Here is a 14,256-nt window from a genome sequence, read left to right as displayed (position 1 = left end):
GCGGGAGAACTCCCCGCTTCAATGCGGGAGGCCAATATTATTTTAATTCTTAAAGAGGGGAAGGACCAACAAGAGGTCTCGTCGTACCGGCCGATATCTCTGCTATGTTCAGATATAAAAATATTAGCCAAGGCCTTAGCAACCCGCCTAAATAGTTGCATCCATAAATTAATTCACCCAGATCAGTCCGGGTTTATCCCGGGCAGAACAACTAATTCCAATATTAGGAGAGTATTCTTAAACCTACAAATACCTAGAGACGGTGGCAACCCAGGTGCTATATTAGCTTTGGACGCTACTAAGGCTTTCGACAGCCTGGAGTGGGATTATCTCTGGGGTGTATTGGAACGTTTTGGCTTTGGCACCCAATTTATCAACTGGGTAAAATTATTATATAGGGGACCCAGGGCTAAGATCAAAATGGGGACCCTATTCTCCGACATGTTTTGCCTAGAAAGGGGAACGAGGCAGGGATGCCCGCTGTCTCCCCTCCTGTTCGTGCTGGCGATGGAACCCCTGGCTGTGATGGCGAGATCACGCCCTGACATCCGGGGATTCCGGCGCGGACTGGAGGAGGAGAAACTGGCTCTGTTTGCAGACGATGTTCTATTCTTTGTGGATGAGGTGCGGTCAACTCTGAGTAACGTGGTACGGCTAATGGAGGAATTTGGGCAGCAGTCAGGCTTGGTCATTAATTGGAGTAAATCAGCCCTTATGCCACTAATAGAGTCTGAAGAGTTAATATCGCCCAGAGTTGAGGGTTTAGAAGTGGTACCTAAGCTGAAATACTTGGGGGTTTGGATTCCCAGAGACGTAGATCGATATGTCGAGGAGAATCTGGTACCACTGCTTGCAAAGTTGAAGCAGAAGGTCAATAGCTGGTGTCGCCTCCCCTTGTCTGTGGCGGGACGTTGTAACCTTGTAAAAATGATCTGGCTGCCTCAGATTTTGTACATTCTCCATAATTCACCAGTCTGGATTAACCAGAAATGGTTTGACAGACTTGAGGGATTAATTAGAGAACTAATATGGAAAAAGAGACAGCCTCGGATTCGGCTGCGGACGCTGCAACTCCCCGTGGAGAAGGGAGGAGTGGCGATCCTACATTTAAAAACATACTTCCTATCAGCCCAGCTCCAGCATTTAGCCGGGGCTGGACTGGAGGAGGGTAGCTATCCGAATCATAAACTGATGACTAATAATGCATACCATAGAATTTTAGTTGAAGTCCTGGAGGCTAATTCATTTGCCTATAAGTGTCCCACTAACGCTCTAGCAAGGAAAGTATGGCAGCTAGTTAAACGACTCTTGGACCAGGGGGGGGTAACAGAGTATACCCCCCTATGGAACAATAGAGAACTAGCGGAACTAAATAGTATAGATCGCTCCCTTGAGTGGGAGAAGAGAGGGATTGGAAGATTGGTGCATCTCTATCAGGGGAACACTATAAAATCTTTCGAAGACCTTCGCCAGGAATTTGGTATCTCCAATAAAACATTTTATATATACTTACAAGTGAGACATGGGATACACTCCCAGTATGGCACACTTGTAATTGAGAGGAAGAAGAATCCCCTAATACAGAGACTTCTCGAGCAAGGACAATCAAAGGGCCAGATCTCCTACCTATATACAAGACTTAAGGACAAAGTTCTGAATGGAGAGGCATTGGATAAATGTAGGAAAAGATGGGAGGATGACCTGGGTCCAATTGAGCAGGAACAATGGGACGAGATTCTAGCACAGGGGAATCTGGTGTCCATCTCCCCATCGCAGCGCATGTCCCATAAGCTTTTTCTATATAGAGCATATTACACCCCTAAAAAAATGGGGAGGATAAATAGAAAGCTTAATGGCGAGTGCCCTAGATGTGGAGCACCAGGAGATTTAATCCATATGGTTTGGAAGTGTCCAAAATTATATCGCTACTGGATAGATATTGTACGTAGTATTAATAGGATTTTTAATACCATTCTGGAACCCGAAGCTAGGCTTTGCCTACTAGGGATTATGGATACGGGTAGAATTTCTGCTGCGACAAAAATATCTATATTTAGGTGCCTGTACCAGGCTAGACGCCTGATTGCGCTGAACTGGCAAGCAAAAATTCCTCCAGTATTGAGTGCATGGACAAACGCTATAAACTCCACGATCTGGTGTGAACGGGCAATGTACATTAGACAAAATAATCTCAAAAAATTCAAGTCGCTTTGGAATCCATGGCTGCGTGATATCGGCTACCCTCTAGATGAGATACCGTAGGATGAGACCTAGGTTGTATTTTACCTAGGCCGGGCCTGGTGGGGCTCGGGAGGCTATTGGAAGATTCTTACTATTGTATCTGAGCCTCCTTGCCGTTTCGCCACTGGTTTGGCTTGTAGAGTAGATTTGATTGGACCTAACAGCATGTGTTCGAAGCATAGGGTTGGGGGGGGGGGGGCAGGGGTTAGTTCTGTAGACCACTAGGGATAATTAGTGCGCTAGTCACGGTAATGTCTTTGATACTATGTAATGTATCTTTTTTTGTTTTAAAGGATAAGTTGTTATTCCCTGCTGGTATGCAAAAAAATTTTTATAACTGGAAAAGCATGTTATTTGTATGTATATTCTAAATGCATATATTTTCAATAAAGATTAATTAAATTAAAAAAAAAAAATTGTCCCTAGTATATGTATGTATGAATGTGAGTTAGGGACCTTAGAGTGTAAGCTCCTTGAGGGTAGGGACTGATGCGAATTACAATGTATATGTAAAGTGCTGCATAAATTGACGGTGCTATATAAGTACCTAAAGTAGATAAAATAAGTAAGAGAAATACATTGTACAGTAGCTTTAGTGGGAATGTTTTCCAATGTTCTATTAGGAAATAGAATAATACCATTAACTGCTGCTCAAAGATCAATTGTGAGGATGAAAAGCAGATCACTTTAATAAAAGTAGATATGACTAAAAGTAGATATGAATTCCAATCACATCTCATAAAAGCTTTACATGTTAATATAATTTCAAACATTGTGTTAAGATTTTTAAATCGGCAGCTTTTATTAATATAAAACCTGGTGATTCTGCCTTATAGTTCCATAGTTAGTCTCGTCGAAAAAAAGATATCAAAGTCTATCCAGTTCAACCAACAAAAGGGGGGGAAAAAATTATACAATCGTATATACACAATCCCACACCCGATCCAGAAGAAGGCAAAAAATCCCAGTAAAGTATGATCCTATCCCCCCCAACAGGGGAAAAAGTGATACAAAAAGTAATAACTGTGGGGGATGGATGGATAAAATAAAAGTACAACTCAATAGCCTTAATAATATATGAATAGATGGGTGACGTCACTATAATTATATTGGCTACACATTAGCCCTTGTACACATGGTCGGACATTCCGACCACAAAATCCGCCGGATTTTTTCCGACGGATTTTGTCTGAAACTGGTGTTGCATACACACGGATACACAAAGTTGTCGGAAAATCCGATAGTTCAGAACGTGATGACGTTCGTTCGTTACGACGGGACTACGTTCAGGCTAGTAGCCAATAGCTTTGGTCTCATAATTTGATCTGAGCATGCGTGGCACTTTGTCCGATCAGAATTCTCTACAAAGTCTGATCGGATCATGTTGTCGGAAAATTTTATATCCAGCTCTCAAACTTTGTTGGTCGGACATTCCGATGGGAAAAGTCTGATGTAGCCCACACATGGTCGGATTATCTGACAACATGGTCCGATCAGACCTTTTCCGTTGGAATTTCCAACCGTGTGTACAGGGGCTTAGACTGTATGCACAGTATATATATATATATATATATATATATATATATATATTCTTATTATATATTTTTCCCCCATAGACTTAATCTTTACATCTTATTACTCTAAATCTTCTTAGCTCTGCAAGTATTTGTCTTTTCAATGTATGTTGGCCACACACACACACACACACACATATATATATATATTTATATTGTTACTATATCATAATGATATATATATGTCCTCAGAGTTAGGTTTTGCTTCTTGTCCCTTTGATTGTCACTTGTTTTGGGTTATCTGCATTGATGGACTTTAAAAATTGGATTGTAGTTTACTGTTTACATGCATGTTTATATTTCTGTTTGGACGATGTAATTAGTTTGTGTGTTTTTATATATATACTATATATTCAAGCTCCTGAAGAAGCGCATTAATGCACGTAACATGTAGAGCGATCCTCATGAGCGACCTTCCATCACACCTCAACAACCCAATGTATCAAATAATCTTGGCTATATATTAACATTTCATTCTCTAACGAATGTACATTTATATACTCGCCCAATTTTCTGTACTATGGTGGTATGAGAGTCTATGAGGTCAATCATTTATATGTTTTTAATATGTAAAATACATTGTTTTAAACTTTATCCGATTAAAAATATAAACGTTTTTTCCATAAATCTATGCGTGTGCCTATAAAGTCCAAATCTTTATCCAACCAGTCTTTTCCTTAAATTACTGGGATGTTGGCACACAGCTATCTGTGTATCCACAGTGTCACCCTGTGGTGATACAATAGATTATTTCCTTCAAAATAAAAGTACAGTTGTTAGGTGGAGGCAGGATAGGCCTTTCTGAAGAGAAATGTTTTAAGGGATTGCCTAGAGCTGTGATGGTGAACCTTGGCACCCCAGATGTTTTGGATCTACATTTCCCATGATGCTCACCTACACTGCAGAGTGCATGAGCATCATGGGAAATGTAGTTCGAAAACATCTGGGGTGCCAAGGTTCACCATCACTGGCCTAAAGATAGTCAGACAGATTGTGGTAGGGAATTCCAGAGGATGGGAGAGGCTTGGGAGAAGTCCTGGAGGGGAGCATGGAAGGAGGTGACAAGGGAACTAGAGAGCAAGAAGTCTTGGGAGGAATGAAGAGAATGATTTGGTTGGTATTTTGAGACTAGGTTAGTGATGCACAGTAGTTGGGAGCCCTGTTGAGGATGGCTTTGTAAGTTATTGTTAGTATTTTGAATTTAATTTGTTGGGAGAGTGTAAGTCAATGGAGAGACTGGTAGAGAGGGGTAGCAGATGCTGAGCGGTGAGGATGAGTCTGGCAGGAGCATTCATGATAGAATGAATAGGGGATAGTCTATGTAAAGGTAAGCCAATGAGGAGGGAGTTGCAGTAGTGGAGGCAAGAGATAACCAAGGAGTGGATTAGGAGCTTTGTAGTGTCATTGGTTAGAAAGGGGCACATTTTGGAGATGTTGCAGAGGTTGAGGTGGCAAGCTTTGGAAAGTAATTGGATGTGGGACCGAAAGGAGAGTTCAGAGTCCCGACTATACCTTGCACCCTGGCATGCGGGGATGAGTTGATGGTTGTGCCATTGATCTTGACAGGTAAGTCAGGGGAAGGAGCATGTGGAGGAGGAAATATTATGAGCTCAGTTTTGTATAGTTTGAGTTTGAGGAAGCAGTGTGACATCCAGACCCATATACCGGTCAGTAAAGTAATGATGCACGAGGAGACTGATGTTGTGAGCTAAGTAGTGGAGAGATAGATTTGGATGCCATCAACATAGAATTTATATTGATCAGCTGACTCAGAGAGGAGATGTAGCTTGAGAATAGGAGAGGTAAAAGAACAGAACCTTGCCTCTCATCTTTGGGGGATTTGGTTTGAGGACAGATCTCCCAAAAATGTGAACTCCCCCAAAACACCCTAGCATAGTGCTGACCACCATCAGATTCTATGCGGGATCTCTAAAACCAGTTCACTATAGAAAGGGGGGGGGGGATACAACCACCAACCTCAGTGGAGCGGCAGGTAGATGAAATATGAGATCCCCTCTTGCCAGCATCTCCTATAGTTGACATAAGATGCTTTGGGGGAGATCACCCTCAAGCACTACCCTAATGATGAAAAGCATGTGAGCTTGCAGCTCCCTTACTATAGTATATCAAAAAAGCTCCCGCGCTCTATGGCCAAAATTGGTCAGAAGGTAAAGTTCTATTCTAACGGGAGCAGCAAACACTGTATGAGTTGGCTCTCAGTGCTATAGAAAATTGAAACAAGGGGGGTTGTGTTGCGCTTCCTCAAAGTACCAAATGAACTAATATAAAGATATAAAAATAAATAATTACTAACGAGGCAAAAAAATGTGCAATAGTGCTTATAAGCTAAAACAGTGCCAAGTGCTTATAAAATCGCATTGAAAGTTCATCCGTGCATTTGCATAAAACAACTATTTTAAAGTGTCTCTGTGCATCACTCAAGTGTCAAAATCCAGGATGCATGTGCTAAATGCATATAAACGCATATAACCACTAAAAAAATGCAGTGTAAAAAATGCAATGTGAGAAAAAAACCTGTGATAAAAACACACAAAACGTAAAATAAGCCAATTCCAACAGGAATCAATAGCAGCAAATAAGTGAATCACAGTAAATCAGTGAATCACAATAAAGTGTCCCCTACATAGTCCAATCGTGCAATTTGGATGCAATATTCACAATCAGAAAATTAAAGTGCAATGTGCCAAGCCAACTCTCTTCTGGTGGTATTCCGTGCCAGTGCTGGTTACACTAAATAATTACCTCACAGCTGCGAGGTATGCAGCGAGAAAAACAGCTATATTGCAGGGAGTGCTTGGAATGGTCAGGGGGATAACTGCAGAGCGGACTTCTGGCGGTACCAAAGACTCATCCGATTTCCTCGTGGTTGTTAATAGCGGAAAGGCTCAAGGGGACAAGTCAAAAGGATCCACCATAGTGTAGCATTTAAAATCAACACTTTTATTAAAATAAAACTTGTCTACTCACAAGGGGAAAAACGGATAAGGCACACAGCTTAACAATAGACCGGTGAGCGTCTTGCTCGGATGTAAACGTCACTTCCGGTTTCCTACGTGTTACGTCACACAATGACTTCAACTGGGATGTTTCTAAGGTGACCGGAAGTGGCTTTTGAGAGTACTGGGCGGACATGTTCCGCCCTCTATTTGCATATTTCGTTGCATTCAAGGAATGTCACGAGCAAAAATGGACCAATCGGGACGAGCAGGTGTGTCCCGAATATAATTTACCTCTCACCGCGCTCGAGGCATGTGGTAAACACTACATAGAGCGGGCAGGGGAAAAAACAGCGGGGAAGAAGATGAACTAAATGCAGAGAAAAAAACTTTTTAGTGTTACCAACCACCTGCATGCCTGGCTTTCCACACTGGTTCCTGGTCTCCTAGGCTTTTCTGAGAACAGCAGGTGTCATTGACTCCTGCTGGTGTCAGTCAAATCCAATGAGGAGAGAGCAGGGGATGGGGTAGAGCCGCACTGTGTGTCTATGGGCACAAATAGCTTGTCTCAGAAGCAAGCCTGCTCATCTTCCTCATAGCAAGCAGTTTGCTATGGGGGCTCCCGGAAGGGGGGAAGAACCAAGATAACTGGCGGAGGACCCCAGAGGAAGAGGTAAGGGGTGACTTGGTGAATTACCATTGCACACAGCAGGTAAGTAGAACATATTTTTTATTTTATTAAAAAAAATATAGACTTTACAATCACTTTAAAGGCGACCTTTCCCTCCTTTAACAAAAATCACCACTCTGCATGCTATCATCATGAAATCATCTTTCATTCATTAGTTAAACATTTTGTGTTTTCCACTTCCTGGTTTAGTGAGTCACTGATGATGTAACCCTGGACTCACAGATAGGGCTGCCACCTGTCCAGGATTCACCCAGACAGTCCGGGTTTCAGTCCACCTGAAACCTGGACACATTATTCAGACCTGGCTGTGGCTCCCCAAGTAACCAAGACAACAGACACAAATCTGTAACCATCCAGGAGCTACGGACAGCTGTCTGTGGGCAGGTTTGGCATCACTGAAGGGTGGGGTGATGATGTCAGCAAGAGCAATTTGGCGACACCCACTGCTTGCAGTGGTGCGCTCTGCATGCCACATTACTACTCTCCTTGGGCCACCTAAATGTGTCCCAGGTCATAAACCTATAGTGTTTACTGCAACAAACAAAAAATTCCCTGTGCCGCAAAATGTTTGGGTTTGGCTTGAAGAAAAGGTGGCAACCCAACTCACAGATGCATCCTTAGAGATTTCTCTCACATGTTCCAGGAGGCAGACCCAACGTTTTAGACAGATTATCATACTTTATATCAGGGTGAAGTTCCTCTTTAAGTGCTAAATTCTCATTAAGACCCCTTTCACACCAGGGCGTTTTGCAGGCGCTATAGCATTAGAAATAGCGCCTGCAATCTGCCCTTAAAAAGCTGCACCATTGTTTGTAGTGTGAAAGCCCGAGGGCTTTCACACTACAGTGGGGCACTGGCAGGACGTCAGGGAAAAGTCCTGCCAGCAGCTTCTTTGGAGCGGTGAAGGAGCAGTGTGTTTACAGCTCCTCCACCGCTGCTCCCCATTGAAATCAATGGGGCAGCGCTGTAATTCCGCTGGCAAAACGCTGCTATTGCGGTGTATTGCCGGCGGTTTTAACCCTTTCTCGGCTGCTAGCGGGGGGTAAAAGCGCCCTGCTAGTGGCCGAAATGTGCCGCAAATCCAGCGTTAAAACGCCGCTAAAAATAGCTGCGTTTTACCGCCCACGCTGTGGACGGTGTGGTGTGAAAGGGGTGTAAGCATCAATCGCAGTACATTTCAACTCCATTTTTGAGACCGGCTAACAGCTCAAATACATATAGATGGATTGATACAAAACTATAGAAGCTGCACTTGAACAAATAGGACACTTCTGAATATGGCAGTGATTTACTTTGGCAGCAATCCTACTGATTGTGTGTACGTTATCACTTGCCAAAAAATTACTTTGCAACTCACCAACTGGCACCCAGGAGGCTTTATTAATGCATGCCAAATGCCTTTATTTGACATCTATATCAACTTATAATGACACTTGCCTTAAAAAAAAACATTAAATGTAAAAATATATAAAAAAAATATTGTATAATGCTAAAGTGTTTTAATCATATAAATGATTATTGTTTTACATTATCAGGTTTTTATATTTTTGAGAAGAGGCTTGCTAGGTGATAAACTACTATCTAAACATTTAAAGCAAATCAGTACTATATCAGACATATGTATTAGAAAGGTCAAATGGATATATGATATTTGAATGTTTATGGACGCTTTCTATTTTTGTGCATTATTAGAAATGTAAAAAAAGATTTGATAATTTCAAATATACTGTTGTTGTGCATATATTGAATCATTTGTAAGACAGTCACTTGATTGTGGGAGCTACAGTGGACAGTGACTGAGGAATGTTGCTCTTCTCATTGAGAACAAAAATGCCATCTGGGACAGGTAAAAATGGGGAGAGCCTTGCATTCACCTGAGTCTTTCAATTGAGTCCAGAAACAGCCACTGCCATCACTACTTAGCAACAACTTAGGCTGGGTTCACACAGTGTGTGGAAGTGGCTCACAGTAGGGGTGATTTCAGGGACGAATCAGGCCTGAATTTGGACCTAAAACAGAGCCAAAGATGCACAGGACTCCTGTGCTATGTGTTCCATGGCCGCCCCCAAGATCTGTAAACCAGCTCTATTGAGAGCCTGTCACAGTCTCCTGTCATGCTAATTGGATGCGGGGAAACCCAAATCCAATTTGCATCAGTGTGAACCCAGCCTTAAGGTGTATCTAAACCAAAGTGCAAAGGTTGCAACTTACCAGTTCTTAAATGTTTATGCTGCATTCATATTTTTCAGGATTTTTTCCTTAATTTCCACTTCGTGGTCTTGCCAGTAACACACTTTCAGTTGTAGGATGACATTGCTCTTTTACTGTAATGTACCTATGAAGGAGAAGCCTTGTCACTCTAGTTCTTATTCAGGCCCCGGTGGGTAGGTACATTAAGCCGGAGCAATTTACAAATAGAGACAGTGGTCTGAAGACTTGGAGATATGGACAGTATCTCAGAGGAGGGGAATGCAGCATGGCTGGTCCACACCCAAAGAGGAGGCTTCCTGAAGAGAAGTAGACATAGTCTATGTCTAAGTAGCCATATTCTACCTCTAAGCAATGTCCTTGTGAGATGGGGATCCTGTCCCTATGCTAGCTACTCACATGAAGCTGCCAAACCCAGAAGCCAGGGTCTTAAATAGACTTTGCCTGACCCATTTTGGCAGCTGGAGTCACATGGGGTGCCAGCATCCAAACGGTCAGCTGTCTCCCTGTGACCGCAGAAAGTCATAAAGGATCCACGTTTCTCAAAACTTTCTTCCCCTTCGGCATTGCCACTTCAGTTGAGTGCCACCTGCAGTGGGGAGTACAGACTGCACCTGCCTACATACAGTTAAGAATTTTCATAGTCTTACCTGTAGGGCAAAGTTAACTTTTTGACTTTGCGGCCACTTTAAGTTGGGCATTAACAGTAAACAATAGCAACAAATAAAGGGTAAAAAATGTAAGTAAAGGGTATAATTAAAAAAAAACATTTATTAGAAAATAAAACTGAAATGGGGGTTCTATTTCTAGACTTTTCCACTCTCGGTATGTACATTTGCATATAGTAAATCAACAAAAGTGCTAAATATATGTGAAATTGTATATTTCTTTGCTTATTCAGGCAATGCATGAGTAGGATTGTGGTAATCTTATTTTTTCAATATTGGGCATCTGGAAACATATAACTGCCCTTTCCTCATGCCAGGGTTTTCAGATGTTTATCCACTCAATTATGATTTGCAAAGCTACATCCTAATTGTGTTATATTATTATTGTATTACATTGCTCCATGTCTTGCAAACCATTCAAAATGTTCTCTTGTATGTGTCTTTTGTTTTCGTTGCTGTAAAGCAGAACATTAAGAATTATTTTTCAATCTTCATAAAAGAGCAGCATATATTGTTTTTTTTATAGCAGGGGTTTTCACTATTAATTTACAGAGGACAGTTTGAATTGTGACATTACTGAGTGGCGCTAAGCTATGCAGAACATTTAGTGCCATACAAAACAAATCCCATGTGTTATTGTTGCCTTTGTGAATAACATTTGCGTGTCAGAATCACGGTCAATGCTGCTTATACTTGAGGTATTATTACCTGGAATTTGTTGGGGCTGCTTATGCCAACCAGATTTTGTTAGCACGAGGTTGGTCATAGAAAGGACATTTGTATCTGACAACAAAAGAAATGGGAAAGTAATTTTGTTCAAGGTTGGGCCCCAATGTTTTTCTTGTTCAGTAATAACAGTGATGCACTTTCCATACTTCAAAACTTATATCTGTACTGGAGAGAGAGATCAGGCTCTACTCCCAATTTTTCTATAGATTATACTAGAAGAAAAGTTGACAGCCAGAAAGCCACATCATCACCCTTAGGGGTGTCACAGTGCCTGATTATTCCAAACAATGCCCAGTAGAATTTCTTGTCTATTTTTAGGCAATCTATGGTCACCCTAAAGCTGAACTCTGGGAAAAATGTTCCACAGATCCTTATTCTTCTCTCTCCAACTTGGAGCAGAGTATGAATTTTAAGAAGCATCTATCCTCATTTTCCCCTGTAGAAGAGCTATTGCACTCATCTCTTCAGTGGTCTAGGTTGCTTACCTTCCCACTGTTCCAGTACTATTGCCCTCATTTGGTACTCTACTCTACTATGAATGTCATCACCCAGGTAGAGTCCAGAAGCTACCCGCTTAATTCTCAGGACCGGCCTTTGCCTATTATAGGCACTGTACAGCTTTATCTTTGTGAGTATCTTAGCACTTTTTAATAACATTTTACTTGAGTGGTTTTAAGCCATGTGGCATGGCGTGCAGAAGTGTGAAGAACTGCGCTTCTTTTCTGCTGAGGAAGGATATATCGCAAGTTAACTGTTTCACATGTTATTGGATGGTGGACTTCATCAGTCTTTCCTATTTTTTTCTCACAAAACTTTTTTGACTATTTGACTAGACTATTTGTTTCTCTGAGTATATATATATATATATATCTCTTATGTATATGGATTGATTCACCAATTAATATCTGAGATTGTATTGCATCTGGTAGCGCAACTATATATATATATATATATATATATATATATATATATATATATATATATATATATATATACACTATCTCACAAAAGTGAGTACACCCCACACATTTTTGTAAATATTTTATTATATCTTTTTATGTGACAACGCTAAAGAAATTACACTTGTAATGTTAGTGTAAAGAACTGAGTGTACAGCTTGAATAACAGTGTAAATTTGCTGTCCCCTCGGTAAAGGTGATGGACAGACCAAGCATGTCTCCAGACCTTAACCACTTTCAGACCGGACCATTTTGCTGGTAAATGACCAGAGGTCTTTTTACACTTTGGCACTGCGCTGCTTTAACTGGTAATTGCGCGGTCATGCAATGTTGTACCCAAACAAAATTTGCGTCCTTTTCTTCCCACAAATAGAGCTTTCTTTTGATGGTATTTGATTGCCTCTGCGATTTTTATTTTTTGCGATATAAACGTAAAAAGACCGCAAATTTTGAAAAAAAATGATATTTTCTACTTTTTGTTATTAGAAAAATCCAATAAACTCAATTTTAGTCATACATTTAGGCCAAAATGTATTCAGCCACATGTCTTTGGTAAAAAAAAAGTCAATAATTGTATATTTATTGGTTTGCGCAAAAGTTGTCACATCTACAAACTAAGGTACGTTTTCTGGAATTTACGCAGCTTTTAGTTTACGACTGTCTATCTCATTTCTTGAGGTGCTAAAATGACAGGGCAGTACAAAACCCCCCCAAATGACCCCATTTTGGAAAGTAGACCCCCTAAGGAAATTGATAAGAGGCATGTTGAGCCCATTGAATATTTTATTTTTTTGCCTCAAGCGATTGAATAATGACAAAAAAAAAATTTTTTTTTTTTTTTTACACAAAGTTGTCACTAAATGATATATTGCTCACACATGCTATGGGCGTATGTGAAATGACACCCCAAAATAAATTCTGCTGCTTCTCCTGAGTACGGGGATACCACATATGTGGGACTTTTTGGGAGCCTAGCCGCGTACAGGGCCCCGAAAACCAAGCACCGCCTTCAGGCTTTCTAAGGGCGTAAATTTTTGATTTCACGCCTCACTACCTATTACAGTTTTGAAGGCCATAAAATGCCAAGATGGCACAAAACCCCCACAAATGACCCCATTTTAGAAAGTAGACACCCCAAGCTATTTGCTGAGAGGCATGTTGAGTCCATGGAATATTTTATATTTTGCCACAAGTTGCGGGAAAATTACAAACTTTTTTTTTTTTTTTTTTTTTTTCACAAAGTTGTCACTAAATGATATATTGCTCATGCATGCCATGGGCATATGTGAAATGACACCCCAAAATAAATTCTGCTGCTTCTCCTGAGTACGGGGATACCACATATGTGGGACTTTTTGGGAGCCTAGCCGCGTACGGGGCCCCGAAAACCAAGCACCGCCTTCAGGCTTTCTAAGGGCGTAATTTTTTGAGTTCACTTCTCACTACCTATTACAGTTTTGAAGGCCATAAAATGCCAAGATGGCACAAAACCCCCACAAATGACCCCATTTTAGAAAGTAGACACCCCAAGCTATTTGCTGAGAGGCATGTTGAGTCCATGGAATATTTTATATTTTGCCACAAGTTGCGGGAAAATTACAAACTTTTTTTTTTTTTCACAAAGTTGTCACTAAATGATATATTGCTCACGCATGCCATGGGCATATGTGAAATGACACCCCAAAATAAATTCTGCTGCTTCTCCTGAGTACGGGGATACCACATATGTGGGACTTTTTGGGAGCCTAGCCGCGTACGGGGCCCCAAAAACCAAGCACCGCCTTCAGGCTTTCTAAGGGCGTTACAGTTTTGAAGGCCATAAAATGCCAAGATGGCACAAACCCCCCCCCCCAAATGACCCCATTTTAGAAAGTAGACACCCCTAAATTTAGGGGTACACTAGTGAGACTAGGTAATAAATGGCGGGTGCCCTGAAACTATAAAAAAATAACTAACCAACCAGCGTCACCTGTAACAGTTATATGGTGATCACTGGTGAAAGGGTTAACTAGGGGGCAATCAGGGGGCTTTATGCGGTAGTATATGGGGGTCCCTGGCGCTATAAAAAGCTGCGGCGAACCTAAATACCTACCTGCCTAACTAGCGTCACCTGTGACACTAATACAGCGATCAGAAAAACGATCGCTTATTAGGCTGGGTTCACACTGGAGCGATGCGGGAACGCCACGAATGCGCGGCGGGTTCCCGCATCGCATGCCTCCCGGCGGC

This window comes from Lithobates pipiens, unplaced genomic scaffold (genome assembly GCF_037356315.1).
Source record: "Lithobates pipiens isolate NorthernLeopardFrog02 unplaced genomic scaffold, aLitPip1_a1.2 Scaffold_13, whole genome shotgun sequence".
Classification (NCBI taxonomy): Eukaryota; Metazoa; Chordata; class Amphibia; order Anura; family Ranidae; genus Lithobates; species Lithobates pipiens.
The sequence above is the reverse complement of the archived record's forward strand: the minus strand, read 5'-3'. Positions refer to the sequence as shown.